The sequence below is a fragment of the Rhinolophus sinicus genome, linkage group LG11, assembly GCF_036562045.2.
Source record: "Rhinolophus sinicus isolate RSC01 linkage group LG11, ASM3656204v1, whole genome shotgun sequence".
Classification (NCBI taxonomy): domain Eukaryota; kingdom Metazoa; phylum Chordata; class Mammalia; order Chiroptera; family Rhinolophidae; genus Rhinolophus; species Rhinolophus sinicus.
The window spans coordinates 22,271,200-22,287,874 of NC_133760.1; positions in this window are offsets into that span (position 1 = coordinate 22,271,200).

Below are 16,675 nucleotides of genomic sequence, written 5' to 3' on the forward strand. Positions count from 1 at the left end.
CTTGAATCTTCTCAGAAAGACACTGTAGCCTTGGAGAGCCTTGCAGGCAGCCCAGGAGCTGGTCTCGGTTATAGCTCCCCAATGGTCAAGCTAGACAACGCAAACTGCAGCCCACAGGCATTCTCTCTGGATAAATTCGGCAGCCTTCAGAGTTCTGTCTTCATTACCTCCAGGCCTCGCCCCTTTGGGTCACTTCTCCACTCAGCACTCTTACTCTTCCCCCAGACACTCAGTATTCCTCTGTTCTCTGGCCCCCACCGTGGCCCAAAAGCATAAGGACATGTGGCAACTAGCCTAGAGCCTGAAACTTTTCTCATCAGTGTATAGACACTCAATTTTTGCAGTTTAAGATTCAAGTCCCTTAGTGTGCCATGAAATGTCTGTCTCCAGTAAGAATTCCAGGCCATCAGGAATAAAAAGTGGAGAGGTTTGCAGGCAGAAGGAGGCAAGGTTGTTCTTTCTGCCTCATAATTGAGGCTGCATCCCTGACTGGCCTGGACATTGGCTGACCTGGTTAAGAGACAGCGCTCCCAACGTTCTCTGCAAACAGACCCCCAGCTGACAGTGGCTACTCTTCCTCCCCTAAGCTAGGCTCCTCCCCCCCAGCCGTGGTCTCAGGACACCTCTCACCCAACACCAGGATCACCAGCTACCTCCCCTGGGCAGCCTTCCCTGCTCCACCTGGCACTAAGGGCAGGCAAGGGGTCGAGAGGAGAAATTCAAGGATTCTAGAAGTCGGAAACCAAGGAGAGGGTTTGGACACCAAAAAGATTGTTCTGATCCTCAAAACAGAGCCCGCAGTGGGGAGGGATATGGAATTAGAACCAGGATCTGTGTTTCAGAGCATGGGAGGAGGTAAAATTAACGATAATTAATGAGAAGGAAGAAGCAACAAGTTGCAAGTAGAAAAACTTGGGTTGTCTGCATAATCAATGCTAATCACAATCTTTTATGCGAATTGTTTCCCATTTTATTCCTAATTACCATTCGCTACAACAATGATAAAGCATATCGCTAAATATAATCTCAAATTAACTTTGTAGTAAGTTCTATTTGATTATAATAGTAAATTCTAGACGTGTCCAAGGAGTGATTACAAAATACTGAGTGGTTTCAAAATTAACTCATAACAAGCATGCTCTTTGCTGGTGGCCCAAAGCCTCAGGCAGGCTCCGAGCACTCAGGTCTACCTGTGGTGGTCGCGTGTCCTTCTCAGAAGGCCCCTCATTTGAAATACCCTGTCCCCGTTGTCCTCGTGGGCATTCAGATGTTGGCCAAACTGTAATTCCTACTTTTCAGCTCAGGAGTATGATCCCTGCACTCCAATAAATGTGGGCTGATACTCAAACTTTAGGAGGTCTTGGAACTCACAAGTCACAGTGGCCTGTTGTCTTTGGAAATTTTGTCCTCCCTAGCCAGGCCAGGCCAGGTTCCTGCCATTGCGTAAGAAGAAGGTGCTTTTATGCTCTCTCCTAGGTTGGAAATAAGGTATGCATTCCTCCCTAGGGTTAGCTTTTGGAGACCTGGACATTCCATCTCCACAATATGCAAGAAAGGTGAGTCCCTTCTCCCAAGTAAGCCATGCACCCATTCACCAGTGGCCAAAGGATGGGATTAATTGTCCAAATGAGAAAAAAGCTGTTTTGACAAGACTATCACCCAGAGCTGCCCTACTGCTGTGAAAAGAGCTGAAAGAATCTTAGTCTGACCACATCTAGCCTGAAGCATTTTATAGCCACCAGAGACTGACTTAAATGAAACCATCCTATCCTCCAGAGTACAAACTGAATCTGGTCTGTGGGTTAACCTGCATCATTCATTACAAAAAATCCAAAGGCATGGACGGGGTCCCACTAGGGCACGAGCAGCTCTCAGCAGCTGCCACAGCTGGAACCAGCTGCATCCCAGCTTCCCCCACCATAGCGCACTGACCCATCACAAAGTGTTTTCATGCTGAGAAGGGAGAGGAAATGCTGTTTATGATCTCGAGGGCTAGAGATAATACTATTACGTGATGCTATAATGACTATCATTTATTAAGGGCCTGTTTAGAGCCCATAATGGGTACTGGGAGGGCTGGCATGTTTGGCCCAGATCCCATCTCTTTAAGAGCTATGGATGTAGACTTTTGAGGTCACACGTGAATTAGGCTATTTACATAGTCTTTCCATTCTTGTATGTTTATTTAAAGCATTCATCTGTCCAAAATAAACATTTAAAATGTAACAGTTTTTGTAACAATTTTGGGATTTCTTTATTTTTTTAAACATACGTAGAGACTTGACAATGTGAATTAGCTGGGGCTTCTAGAAAGCTAAGAGTTCCTGTGCCTATTACATATTAAATGCATCAAATTGACTGCTCAGCAGTTTTAGGTGTATTATTTCTAATTCTCACAACAAAATTGCAAGGTAGGTATTATTATTTCTATTATATAGCTGACACTGAGAGGTGGGTATTAGGGTTTCTATCAAACAGATGAGATTAGGAGGTAGATAATATGATTCCTATTACACACATGAGGTTGGGAGGTGGATATTATTATTCTTTATGAAGATGAGGAACGGATACCTGAAGAGTCTTAGAAGCTTGCCTAAGAGCATACAGCTTGGACAGGTAAAGCTATCAGCCCTAAAGAGGCTGGCCCTGATGGGGGTGTACAGGAAGCTGTTTTTGCAGGTAGGGGCCATGTGGCACTGTAAAAGCCGGACACCGTCTACCGAGGAGGAGGAAACCTGCAAACCACCTTGGAGGCTTTGCCCCAGCCAGCCCGTGACTTTTTGCCTGTGTCTCCCATGAATCAGCAGTACACAGGGAGTTCTCGGCCCTTCCATCACCCCTAGCACCTGTCACAGAGGTGTTCCATTAATGGATGAAACGGGTCCTGGGCTTTCAAAGCAATTTTGAAAAACGAATCTGAAACAGTGCACGTCAAGGTTGCAGACAGTGATGCTTCAATGACAAGCATCCTTATCATAACATTCCAGCTCTGGGGCTGAGCCCAGGAAGCTCAGAAACCGGTCTCTCATTGCTGGGAATACTCTCAAGGCATCTCCTGCAGAGTGTGGTCAAGGCCCCAGCTCCAGAAGTTTGGGTCCCAGCACCTCATCAGGTTAAGGAGAGCTGACACCCATTTCAAAGCTACAGCAGGACAGGATGGCTTTTCCATGCTGCATGCCACAGGAAGTCACACATTTCAAAGTAGGGCGCAGCTCCCAGTCTCCTCCAAGTCCCAATGACAAAGCAGACCTTGCCCACCTGCAGGGTTACACTAATGCATTGTCAGCTGTACTTGAGCTGTCTGGTACCATGTGCACCAGGGGTCGGGGGTGGGAGACACAGGAGGGAAGAGATCTAGATTTGTCCTTTGCGTGTCGTCCAGTTTCAGGCTGGCCCCATGTTACAAAATGAGGAACCAGTAGCACCTTTGTTTTTTGTTGTCGTTTTGTTTTGGGGGTTTTGGATTCTGTTTGTTTGTTTGTTTTGTGTTTGCCCTACACCTTGTTTCTCCAACTGGCAGCATCCTCTCCCTGAACACTCTGGGCAGGGGCTCCCAACTGTATTCCAAGGAACCCTGGGTTCCTCTAGAGATGCCCCAGAGCTTCCTTGCAAAGGAGAAATAGAGCTAGTTAAGTAGCCAGTGCTCCAGCGTGGGCACTGCAGATTCGGTCTGAGCCAACCGGCTTTGATCTATATCTTACACTGGGTTTTTGCATAAGGTATTCTTTGCCAAAAGGGTTACAGTGCTATTTTTTAAAAAATATGGAAAGGAGAAAAGGGAAGAATAAAGGAAATCCACTTAAAGGCCATCCAAGTCTGTCCCATGTGAAGAGAATCCTTCCATGGAGAGATGGACATGTCCTTCCTGGGGGAGGAATGTAAAACATCTTTCTAATTGGGTATCAGGGTTTCAGTTTGGAAATAATCTCCTCCAAAGAACGAAAGAGGTCTGTTCTCTCCCATTGGCTCCCCCTCAGTAGGACAGAGATCAGGGGTCTGAAATGCAAGCACCGACTGGGATAGGAATTTCCGGAGAGCAGGGGCCTGTGGAGTCTGTATTTTGCATCTGAAAGCCGCTACTAGCTCCCCCTGGGGGTCTCCTGCAGGACGTGAAGGCCAGTGTTGCTGGAGCTTCCGATTTTGCAAGAGAAACTGGAACTCCAAAATTGTATGTTACTTTTCCAAGGATTAAATCATGGCAACTCTTCCACAAAAAACGAGAACAGTGTGTGGGCCAGACTACACATGTCTCTGGCCCTGTGCTGCCAAATGGGAGAGCTGGAACAGACAGATGGGCTGTCTTCATGGGGGCTGGAGGGAAGGCGACCCCTCCTGCCACGGACTTGCTCCTGCGTCTCCCTCCCCTCCACCCCACCCCACTTCTGGCCCATTCTTTCTCCTATGTGAGCTCTCCATTTAAATGTCCCTTCTTTGGGGCAATCTTTCCTTAGCCTCCCCTTCCTCCAGACTAGCTCAGAACCCACCCGGTCATTGCTTGTTCCTCATAGCTTCTCCCTGTGCTGTTCTTTCCCAGCAATGAATACAATTTGTTTTTATATCTTTGGTTGAGTTTTTGAAGAACATCTGCCTCCCCCTCCACACTATAAGCTCCAGGAGAGTAAAGGCTGTACTTCTGGCTCGTCATTATGAATCCCCCACACGTAGCACAGTACCTACCCCACGGGAGGCACACAGAGCTGCGTGGACTGGTATGAATTAACCCAGAACACCGTGAACCCCTGGTCATCATCCCATGCACTTGTGGGAAACACACAATTCCCCTGCCCACCCTCACTTTGAATTCCTTGTGGTCTCTGCCCAAGTCTTTGCCTGGTTGAACCTGGTGTGGACCATTGCTTGGGTTAGTCGGGGCCCAGACCTCTCTAACTTTCTAGCCCTAAGCCTTGGGCTCTGCATTCACTCCCTGTCTTCCCCGCCTCTACAGGAACCCAGGGAAAAGGAGAGAAATCGTCAGTGCCATTGTACAAAGGAAGGAATGTAAAGCAAACAGGAGCTCCCAGAACTTGGGGCAGATTCAGTGATTAAATGTGGGGCTCTCTGAGTCCAATGCCAGTTCCCTTTCTTAGGAGCTCAATGTTGGGAAAGATGAGTAAGAAACAAACCTGACATCAAAGAAGCTTAAACACACAATATCAGTGAGCTACAAATTTTATAGTGGTGATGTGCTAGGCTTCTGTACTTAGTATCAGTAGTCCTGTAGCCGAGCCTGTCCTTATTAACCTATAAGCACGCTGACTCATGCAGGGGCATCGAGTTAACAAATAGTTGTTCCCCATGGGCCTGAGCAGCAAGGACCCAGTACAGTAAATCCTCACGTACCGGCGTCAGAGCCATTCTCATGTCCTTACTTGCTGTAGTGGGCTGAGTAGTGTCCCCTAAATATTCATGTGCACCCAGAACCTTAGACACTGACCTTATTTGGAAATAGGGTCTTTGCAGATGTAATTAAGCAAAGAATCTTAAGATGAAATCATCGTATAAGGGAAGACACAGAGCCACAAAGGGAAGAAGACCTGTGAGGACGGAGAGAGATGGGAGTGATGCAGCCACAAGCTAAGGAGCACTGGTATTTGCTAGGAGCTACCAGAAGCTAGGAACAAGCACGTAAGGGTTCCCCTGGGACCTCGGGAGGGAGCTCAGCTCTGCTGGCATCTTGATTTCAGCCTTCTGGCCTCTAGAACTGTGAGTGAATACACTTCTGTTGCTTTACACATCCACGTGTGTAGTGATTTGTTATAGCGTCCTTAGGAAATGAATGCACGTGCTTTGTGTCATTTAATTCTCCCAGTATCCCTATGAGGTACGATTTTCAAGTGAGGTCACGGCGGCTCAGGGTGGTTACGTGACTTGAGTAAGTCACAGCCAGTGAGTTGTTGGGTCAGCTTTGAACCTGGGTGGTCACACCGACCCTCTGCAGCTACAGTGGTCACTGATAAGCCTTCCCAGGTCACAGGTCACAGCTGCTGACTAGAGCAGAGCCCCAGCTCACTCTCCTCACCAGTCTCTGTGCAGTGCTTACCACTGTTTACAGGAGGGGATCTTTCCAGGAAAATCTTATCTGTGGGCTTCCCTCTCACCTGAGTGCTCCAGCTTGTGCCGCGGAGATTTACCATATTAAGCTGTTGACCTGGCTTGACGTTACTCCTTCACTCTCCAAATAGAATATCTCAGTAACCAGTGGCAAACTAGCTACCCTCCATTGGAATTTAAAGCACATATGTTGCTTGTAATCAAGCCTCTTCCTTCTGTTAACTTTCCTCCTCCCACCACCAAAAACCCTTCGGGAAGGAGGAGGAGGAGGGAAGAGAGAACAGCAGGAGCTTAGGAAAATGGAAAAGTCCAGCGCGTGCCCAGGACAAACATCAACCACAGGAAATGGGCCTTCCTCCAGCTTCCAACCCAGAGGTTAGAAAGGGCAAAGTGAACATGGTAATTTGTCTAAGTGTCTTATTAAATCTCTATCAAGTGGCTGAACATCTGTTCTCTTTTTTGCTTGCATTTTGAAGAACAGATCTACCCCAGAATCACAGGGCTTCTAGAGGGACCCCATTCATGTATAATCATACCAAAGCTTTCTCTCGGGCCCTTGACAAAGCAATTAGCAAAGCTGCTTTTAACCAATTAAGCGCATCTTTTCAGCTCCCTCAGGCCGAGGCTGCTGTCTCCCTCCCCACCACTTGGCCTCCACGGAGGCCATTTCAAAAGGCACAATTTGAACCAATTATGCCTATCTTGTTATTATAATCATTAATCATCATCACTCTAATGACAACTAATAGGCTACTTCAAATCCCTTTCTGGAACATGATGGGGGCCCACATAAATAAAAAACAAATATTTGGTAGAGTGCTTCCAGGTTTTGCATAGGCCTTTCACATACGCAACTTGTGTGTGAGGTGGGTTATTAATGGGAAAATAAAAAGTAGCCTGGCTCTCAGGTCAGTCAGTCAGGCCACAGCCAAATACCAAATCACAAACAGTATTGGTGAAAACAAAGAGGGGGCCCAACAGTGTGATGTGGTGGACCGAGAAAAGAGAGAGCTCTGTAGGTCTGCATCTGCGTCATGATTCCCTATTTCCCAGGCCTGGTTTTTCTCATCTGTGAAGTGGGTGTTTTGGTGCCTGTCCCACCAGACTGTTGTGAAGACTCAACCACATGACATTTAGAAAATGCCTAGATAAACGCTTATCAAACAATAGCTGCAACAAAGCTAAGCATAATTACTGAGCTCATACAATATGTCACCCTTGTGGCCGACTCCCTACATGTCTCATGCCATTTCGTCCTGCCACCAACCCTACAGGTACACGCGAGTCTTCTGTTGCTTTACAAGTAAGGTAAATAAGGAGAGCCAAGTGTTTTGCCTAAAACCATGTAGCTAGGAAGTACTAGGTGAGTCTGGGCAATCTGGTTCCCAAATGATATCCTAAACACTCCATAGGTGTCTTTAACAGACTGCCAAAAACGTCATAGCAACTGGAGAGAGCAGGGATGGTGGAAACAAGGGCTCAGACAGAAGTAGCTCACCTGGCACCATGTTGGGGAGGGAGAGAAGGAGGAGGATTTGAGTCCATGGTGTATTTTGGTCACTATGCATTGTCACTTCCTACGCACTACTCCTGTCACTCTCATGGCAGTCCTTCAAGGTGCTATTACCATCTCCGTCTTAGACATGAGAAGTCTGGGGCAGAGCGTAATGCTCACCCCGTAGGGTAGAGCTAGGACTCAAGTCCCCTTCAGCCTCGGCCATAGCCCGTGATCTGCCACTGATACTCCCCAACTGTACTGCGCTGTCCAATCTCCCTCTCAGCACTGTGCCTGGAGTCTTCTGGCCCATTGTCTGGCCTCCAAAATTCTGGCTACATGAAAACCAGAGTGTTGATTTCATCGGGTTTCCATAGAGCAACCTTCCATCTTAAAGAGCCACCAGGTAGCAGGACGGGCCTCAGGTTAGTATCTGACCGTAAAGTGTAAAGCACTCAACACGCATACACACCAGTGGCAACAACAACACTCAGCTGCTCCCTGCCCTTCTCACCCCACAGCCAATTCCTTTTACAGTGTCCTCATTTCTGCCTCTATGCCTTTTGCCTACTCTCTTTTACATCTAGAATGTTCTCTGGCTGCCATCTAGCCAGTCGACTTTCTCATTTCACTTAAAGGGACAAGTGCAACAAATGAGTGAAGATTACTTCATATACATACATATATGTGTATTTATATATATGTATATATGCATATACACACATATGCTGTAAACTGAAACTAGTATAAAATAATATTGAATGTCAAATACATTTTAAAGTAATTTTGAAAAAGGAACTAGAGGCTCTGGAGACAACCAACACTAAAGTCAAAGCATTTCTCAGCCACTTATCTCTCAAGGTCTGTTTCCTCATCCATAAAATGGAGATAGTAATAATACTCAGCTGGCAAAATTATTGAGGAGGTTAAATGAAATAATACATGAAAATAGGACAGCACAATATGTGGCAGAGAATGAGCCCTCCATAACAAAATCTAGCCTTAGATACAGGTCACTCTTGGCAAGTCCAACCCCTCCAACTTTTCTCATATTACCCAAGAGTTCAGCGGGGGAATTTTCTTTTCCTGTCTCACCAGAGCCTCTGGCTTACGCGACCCTTTCCTTTCCATGAGGCTGTCCTGTCTATAATTCATCTCTCCAGCCCAAGCCCGTACATGTGACTATAATGCTCTGTTTGCTGGTTAGGTGTGGACTGCACATCCCTGGGGGAATGAAGCCTCCACAGGGGTGAGAGTTTTATCTGATTGGAGCCAAACTGTTTGAGGAGCAGATATTCTCAGACCCTGTAGCTCTTTGGCAAACACATAATGCTGTGTACAAAGTGGACTATAGTTTCCCAATAAGGGCCACAGGGCAGTTCTCACTAACTCAGAGCTTCAGATCTGGGTCAACCCAACTGGATTCACCTGGTTCATTGGCCTCACATTTCCCAGGGACTTTGTCAGCGGTGGATATTTTCAGAGACATTTTCTATGATGAAAAAGAGCACAGAATTGAGTTGCTCTCAGAGATATGAGCAATTGAACTCTCCTGCTCAAAAACCTCCCATGGCTCCCAGCTGCCTGTGGCAGGGCTTCTCAAATGTTTTGATCTTCAGATGCCTTTGTGATCTTAAAAATTACTGAGGACCCCAAAGAGCGTCTGTTGATAAGGCTTATAACTATCAATATTTGCCATTTAAGAAATTAAAATTGAGACTTTTTTTAAAAAGATGTATTAATTCCTTTAAAAAGCACAAAAATAAGCTCTGGGTGGATCTTTACCCATGCATTATTTTGTTACATCATGCATTGGTCATTTGGAAAGTATTGGATCAGTGAGTTATGCAGCTCTTCCTAATGTTGAGATATTCCATTATATAATATTAAACAATCAATGTTTCTATTGTTCATCATAGGGAAGAATTCAATGGTTTGTAGCAGTGTAACATTACTTTGATTCATGCTAAGGTACCATGCTAAGTTTTAGTCACCACTGCTTTTAGTCCACCGGTACAAATATCAACAAAAGACAAAGGATGAATTGATATCATTATGAAAAAAAAGTTTTGACTTAATGGACCTCCTCTGAAAGTGTACCAGGGAACCCCCCAACCCCCCGCCAGGGTTCTGTGGACCACAGTTTGAGAATTACTGGAATCAAGTGAGCAGTTAAAAACTTCAGTCAGCCTTGGAGTCAGGCACAGGTGGCCCCCATCAAAGTCCTGCCACGTGCTAAGTGCATGACCTTGGACAAGGAACATCCTCTCCCTGAGCCTCAGTTGCCTCATCTGTAAAATAGGACTAACTATAGTTCCTACCTCATAGTACTGTGGTGAAGACCACATGAAAGATTTTATATAAAGTACTTAACAGGATGCCCGGCACAGAGTAAAGCAATGTGGGACAAAGGTGAAAAAGGCAGCTTATTCTATTTTGTATAATACACATTTGGGTATAAGCCTGTCTTTCTCATTCTATTTCAGGGTCCTGAAGGAGAGAAAAGGGCTAAGCACTATACTTAATTTACATGCATTTTCAGGTAAAAATGCACCTTATTTATCCCACAGAGCCTCTCGATGCCCATATGCAATTAATGCTTGTTATAAAATAAAAAATAAGTAGCGAAAAGGCAGTAGTTTAGCTCAAACATGCATTCTCACTTGGCTATGGATCTTTTTCAGGTTGTCCCTCTCTTGTTCCATTAACTATTCATCCATTATACCTAACTGACACTAATGTTGCTTTCACACACTGAAGGGAGACTTCAAATTTAAATGCTCAACCTTCTTAGAAGTCTCCTTTGCTATAAAAAATAATATGCTTATTCTTTTAGAAGTCAGATCAAAGTATGGAGTGAATCTATCCTCTAAAAACCAGCAGCAACTTCTTCCAGAAAAGACAGTTATGTATTCATGCACATCTACCGTGCCGGGAAGCAAGCTAACAGTGGATCTGGTTCAATACGAGACATGGGAGAGTTATGAGCCTGCCTGGATGTTGAAATATGAGACTGCTGCTTGTCAATGCCTCTGTGGGGGTACCTGTGAGCCCCTTCCTGCTAATCCAGATCGCTGGTCCTCACACACCCAACCTGCTGCGTCCCTCCCAAGGCTGGAAGTCTCCCTGTGGTCCCATCTAAGGCTCTGGGCTTCCCTTTTGCTGACTCAACTGCAAGCTGCTTTATTTGCCTCTTCAATCATCCAACATCTCCCACAACAAAGGAGAACCTGTACCTCGCAGATGAGTTGTGAGAGAGTCGGCACACAGGGCAAAAGAAGAAAACTGAAATTTCTTTTGGAAAATGCTTCGGCCTCAACCTGATCCAGATAGAGATGCCTCATGTGGGACCATGACTGGGGAAGGAATGCAACTCCATTGCTCTCATAAACAAAGTTGCAAAAGTGAAATGTTTGAGACGGACAAATGAGTGACTTGACTTCGTTTCTCCACTCACGGGCAGCCTTCTGCACAAGGCAGACGGCTCAGGGCTTCTCCAGCATCAGGACGCTCTGAAGACCCTGGAAGACTTGCTAACATGCAGACGACGTGGCCCCATCCTTCTAGTGATGCTGAGGGAGAGACTCCAGGATGTCCTGGAAGAACATTCTCTACCAATTTGGATTTCCATGCCAGACCAGGTGGGGGATTTTAGCCACTCTGATTTCTTTCTAATTTCACTATTTATTTATATCTACCAAATGTCAATACAATTTTTTATATATATATATAAATCAGACATAGTATATATATACACATATATATGTATATATCTATATATATATACACTAATTATATATGTACATATATTATATGCATGATCTATAACAAACTTTGCTTTCATGGAGCTTAAATTCTAACGAGACAAGTCAAATCATCAACAAATAAATAACTTATGTGATATATGCTAAAGTTCATAGCAATGTTATATATAAAATAAGCAAAAAAAAATATGAAAACAACCCAAATATTCACCCACAGGAGATGGATATATAAATGTAGTATGTCTATACCATGGAATATTATTCAGTACTAAAGAGGAATGAAGTACTGATAACATGGTCCACCCTGGATGAACCCTAAAAACATCACACTAAGTGAAAGAGGACAGATACAAAAAGCCACATACTATATGGCTCTATTTATATGAAATGTCCAGAAAAGGGAAAATCTATAGGTACGGAAAAGTTGATCAGTGTTTGTCAGGGGCTGGGGCGCTGGGGGAACTGCAAACAGGCATGAGGGATCTCCTCGGGTGGTAGAAATGTTCTAACACTCGATCGCGGTGATGGTCGCAAAACCACACCCTTCAGTCTTGTGTGATGAAACAAACATCACTGCAAACAGGTTATGTGCCCCATCTCTCTGCTTTCAAGCCTCAGGAGTAGGTTGAGCCATGACATGAGGTTCAACAGGACCATGTAAAGAGGCTAAAGCACGGTGTGAGGAGACTGGTGGTCTCAGGAGGGGCATATGCTGACCCACCCATCAATCCAAACATCAGAGAGGAAAGAACATAACATGTAACTGTCAGAAACACAACAGAACATCCAAAGGGTCATGAAATCAGGCACCTAATCAATCCAATGTGCTTCCGTTACTCTGAGACAACATCATAATATAAGAAGAATTAAGAGTCACACAGTGGTTAATATTTAATAAGCCCGTCCTACGTGCTGGGCACGATTTTAAATGAACTCATTTAGTCATCAGATCCGTTCTATGAAATTGTATTCTTGCAAGAGGTTTCCAAAGGGTCCTGACAGGATGCAGATGGCACATTTGAATGAGACTGTTGAGGAGAGCTTCATAAAGGACTGTTTACAATGGTATAGGCAGTGTCGCAGGAACCAGCAAGCACTGGTGTGGTACTCCAAGGTTCGCAGGGAACCATCAATCCCCTGGGTCTGCAAGAACTTGCAAGGGGAAGGATGGGTATCAGCACGTGAAGGGAGTAAACTGTAGCTGGGAAAGGGGATGAAACCAACTCACAGTGATCCAGAAAGAAGGGAGCTAGGGGAAGAAATTCCCCAACCTCATTCTTCTTTTTCTCCAATTCCTACTGACAACTCCCATTGGAGGAACCCATTTGGATGCCACAAGCCCAGGAAGCCCATTGATGCAGCCCAAAAGAGTCAACCTCCTGGGCAGAGAAGGACGGAGCAGGTGAAGAATGAATCGTGGGGGCCGGCCCGGTGGCTCAGGCGGTTAGAGCTCCGTGCTCCTAACTCCAAAGGCTGCCGGTTCGATTCCCACATGGGCCAGTGGGCTCTCAACCACAAGTTGCCTGTTCAACTCCTTGAGTCCCGCAAGGGATGGTGGGCTGCGCCCCCTGCAACTAGGATTGAACACGGGACCTTAAGCTGAGCTGCCGCTGAGCTCCTGGATGGCTCAGTTTGTTGGAGCGCGTCCTCTCCCCGACAAAGTTGCCGGTTCAACTCGCGCAAGGGATGGTGGGCTCCGGCCCCTGCAACTAGCAATGGCAACTGGACCTGGAGCTGAGCTGCGCCCTCCACAACTAAGACTGAAAGGACAACAACTTGACTTGGAAAAAAGTCCTGTAAGTACACACTGTTCCCCAATAAAGTCCTGTTCCCCTTCCCCAATAAAATCTTAAAAAAAAAAGAGAATGAATCAGGGGGACAAATATAAAATACCCAGTGTAGTAGCATTATTATCTGCTCCTGACAGATGAGGAAATTGAGATATGAAATAGTCAAGAAACATGCCCAAGTTAAGGAATAGTTAAGGGCTACGTACAAATCCAAGTGTTCTGGTAGCTCTTAACTGCCACTTCCAGGCTGCAAGTGTTTCCGCCAACCCCATACAGGCTAGAAATGATCACTAAACACCTGGGAAGGAGGACCAGGACTCCCCAGTTCCAGGGTTAGGGGAGACAATCGTGTCCTAGCACACAATGGTAATCCATAACCGAGATGAGATCATGTGACCCTGTACTCCCCACAGGCATGCACTCCCAGATATTTTCATGGTGTTGCTCCCAGAGCCCCAATCCCACAGCACAAAAGTATCCCAGGTATAGGTGTTGACTCTTCGACCAGGTCACTGAAATGACTCAAATACATTATCTCCAGGGACAAGGTTTTCAGTGGAAAATATTTTAGACTCTTCTGAGTGGGTGCTGATCCATAGGTCTACTGGACCCCTGAACTGTCAGGGAAACAAAGTTCATGCAATTCCTGCTTTTCCTTCAGCCTCAGAGAGAGAGCCACCTGGGGAGATGCTTCAATTTGAGGGGTCTCCATCATTTGACCTCTCATACCCCACTGACTGGGCCTGCAGGGTCTCAGAGCTACCCTAAGAAGATGCTGATCCCAGAGACAGATGCCACCAGGAGTCACCCAGCTGGTGAGTTCCACCCCGTGAGCCCCCCGTGGCCCCACAGGAGAAGCAGGTGAGTTGGTTCTCTTGGCAGTGGCTGAGCTGAGAGCTGACTGGTAGGGCTGCTGTGGAAGGACAAACGCTGTTATCAAACAGCTCCGACAGAGCGCTGCAGCTGCAGTGAGCATATCAATTCAAAGGCAGGCAGCCTTTCAGAAGGGAGACCCCAGGCCTGCCGTTAGCCAAGGCCACCTATTTCATCCCCGGCTCCCAGCTCTCTTGTTCTGTGAGGGGAGGAAGGGACCACTCTCCCCGTGTCCACCTCCTCTGCCTTCTCTGTCTTGCGCTGTGAGGGTCTCTGCCGCCAGCAGGTCACAGAACCAAGCCAGCTTTCTGTTGGCTCTCTCCCTGGTTCCCCAGTGTGCAGATCTTCCTGTCCCAAATAAATCAGTGTTACTATTTCTCCTTTTCCTCCTCACTCTCAGCAGGCCACTGCTCAGGCCATTTCTTTCAGATAATGAGCCAGGCACGCGCTCTTGCTCGGCCTGTGAGGGGCCCGGGCCAGGATGGAAGTGAGACTACACAGTCCAGACCAAGGGTTCTCAGCCACTGTGCCCATTTCCCTCTGGCTGGGCCCATCACAGCCATTGCTTTTCTGTGTGATGGATGAGAAGGACTGCGGGACAGGACAGGGCGGGGAGGGTGGAAAGCGCAGGTGCAAATGCTTCCTCCTAACACATCGAAGTGAACTGTGCCGTCAGCCCCTGGAACACACTCTGTCTGTATGTCAGCAGGGCTTCCAATACCATTACCACTTCAGTCATCAAAGAAAGGACTCTAGAAGCCATTTAGCTGAACAGTTTCCAAAGCAGAGACTTTAAAAAACAACAACAACACTCCATGGAACCCCAATATATAACAGAGAGAAACACAGTGTTATGTGGGCTGATGTGGAGAGAGGGCTCAGGACCCTCTCCACGTTCTCTCCCATCAACCCCACAAGCTACCCAAGTGCCTCTGGAAAAGCCCAGAGTTCTGCCAAATATAGCTCAGAAACCAGGAGTCAGCCCTTTCACAGACTTGAAATCCTCTCTTCAGAATGTCCAGCCTGTTGCCAACTCTGATTCTTTGTGGCACTCCCCCGAACCCCACACATCTGTGGGGCTGTCCCTGGCTGGGAGCCACTGCTCTCCTCCTAGTGGTGGTGCCAACACAGCCTGGAGGCCCCCAGTGCCTCACCACCTCACCCCCCCCCCGTAAGGATGGGCCCCAACCCCATGCTCCCCACCCCTGCTCAGCCTTTGATGCCCAAGAAGTCTCCCCTGACCCCCTCCTCGGGGTGAGTAATTCCCCTGAGCCCCTGGACCTCACTGCCTTCTTGGTGAAGAGCATGGGCTCTTGTGTTAGGGCTGCCTGGGTGCAAGTCCTGACTCTGCCCCTTTCCAGCTACATGACCCTTGGTAAGTTAACTGCTCCATGAATCAGTCCCCATCTGCAAAATAGGGATGGCAATCCATTCAACTTCATAGGGATACTGGGAAGATTAACTGGGTCAATATATCACAGGTCTTTTTCTGGTAAACCCCTAATAATTGTTACTTAACTATTGCATTCTCCCCATTCACGCCCCACACTTGACAGGCACACACCAGGCAGGCCTCTACCTCCCTGTTCCTGTGCACACGCTTCAAACCACACTGCCACCTGCTGGTGGCCTCCACACACTGCAGGAGCACCCAGCCAAAGCAAAACTTGAATTCATAAAATCGTTTTATAAAAATCCATTCAATAAATATTTATTGAGCACCCATGCAATGTCAGGAGCAATGCTACAAACTAGCGATGCAATAGAAAACAAAGACCGGAAGTTACATTACAGTGACTTTTTTCAAAATTTTCCCCCAAGGAACCCAAAGGCAAAGGCTGACGCTGAGGGCTGACAAAAGACACAGCAAAATGCTCAGTTCCCCATCCTGTGTTGCCCAACTGCTCAGTGGAAGCCCTAAACCTAAGAAGAGCATAGTAGCAGTATCACCACGATGGTGGCCAGCGTTTCCTTTTCCTCTTGAGCGCAGAGCCCTCCTTGCAGTTGCGAGTGGCCGCAGCAGTGAGTCTGGCCCACAGAACATAGGCAGAAGTGACGTGAGTAGCTTCCAAGCCTGACCCAAAAACTTCCTGCATGAGATACTCTCCATGATTTGGTTCTTTTCTGCAGTCGTGAATGGAGGGGGCCCCACGGCAGTCTAGAGAGTCACCCATTCGAGAAAACATGATCACAAGACAGAAAGAGCCTGAGCCCCTGAAATCACCACTTGGGAAGAGGTTGCTCAACCAGAAAACCTGCACTCGGATTCGACGAGAGTAAGAAATAAACTTTGAAATTTGGGCAGTATGTCTTACCATAGCAGGTACAATATTAATGTATAAACGTGGTAAAGGATCATGGGGAGCAAGACGAAGCTAAATGAGATAATGAGATGAATGGTGAATAAGATGAGAATTCAATCATGTTCTATTGCTCTTGTAAGTTTCTGTTCTTTAACTTTGAAAAGTAAATGTGGTTTATTTTTCTGCTGAGTTCAGTAATAAAACATGAGCCATGAAAGGGGATTATATGCCCACTGTTTTAGAAAAAGAAGAACATAGGTTTACTTTGACATGATTTCTTTGACAGAGGAGAGGAGAGGAAAGAAAAAAGAAAATGACAAAGGAAATTCTCAAGCTGTACAAAGGAATTTAGCAGCAGAGTCTCGGGCACAGAGAGAGAGAGAAACTCAAACAACCTGC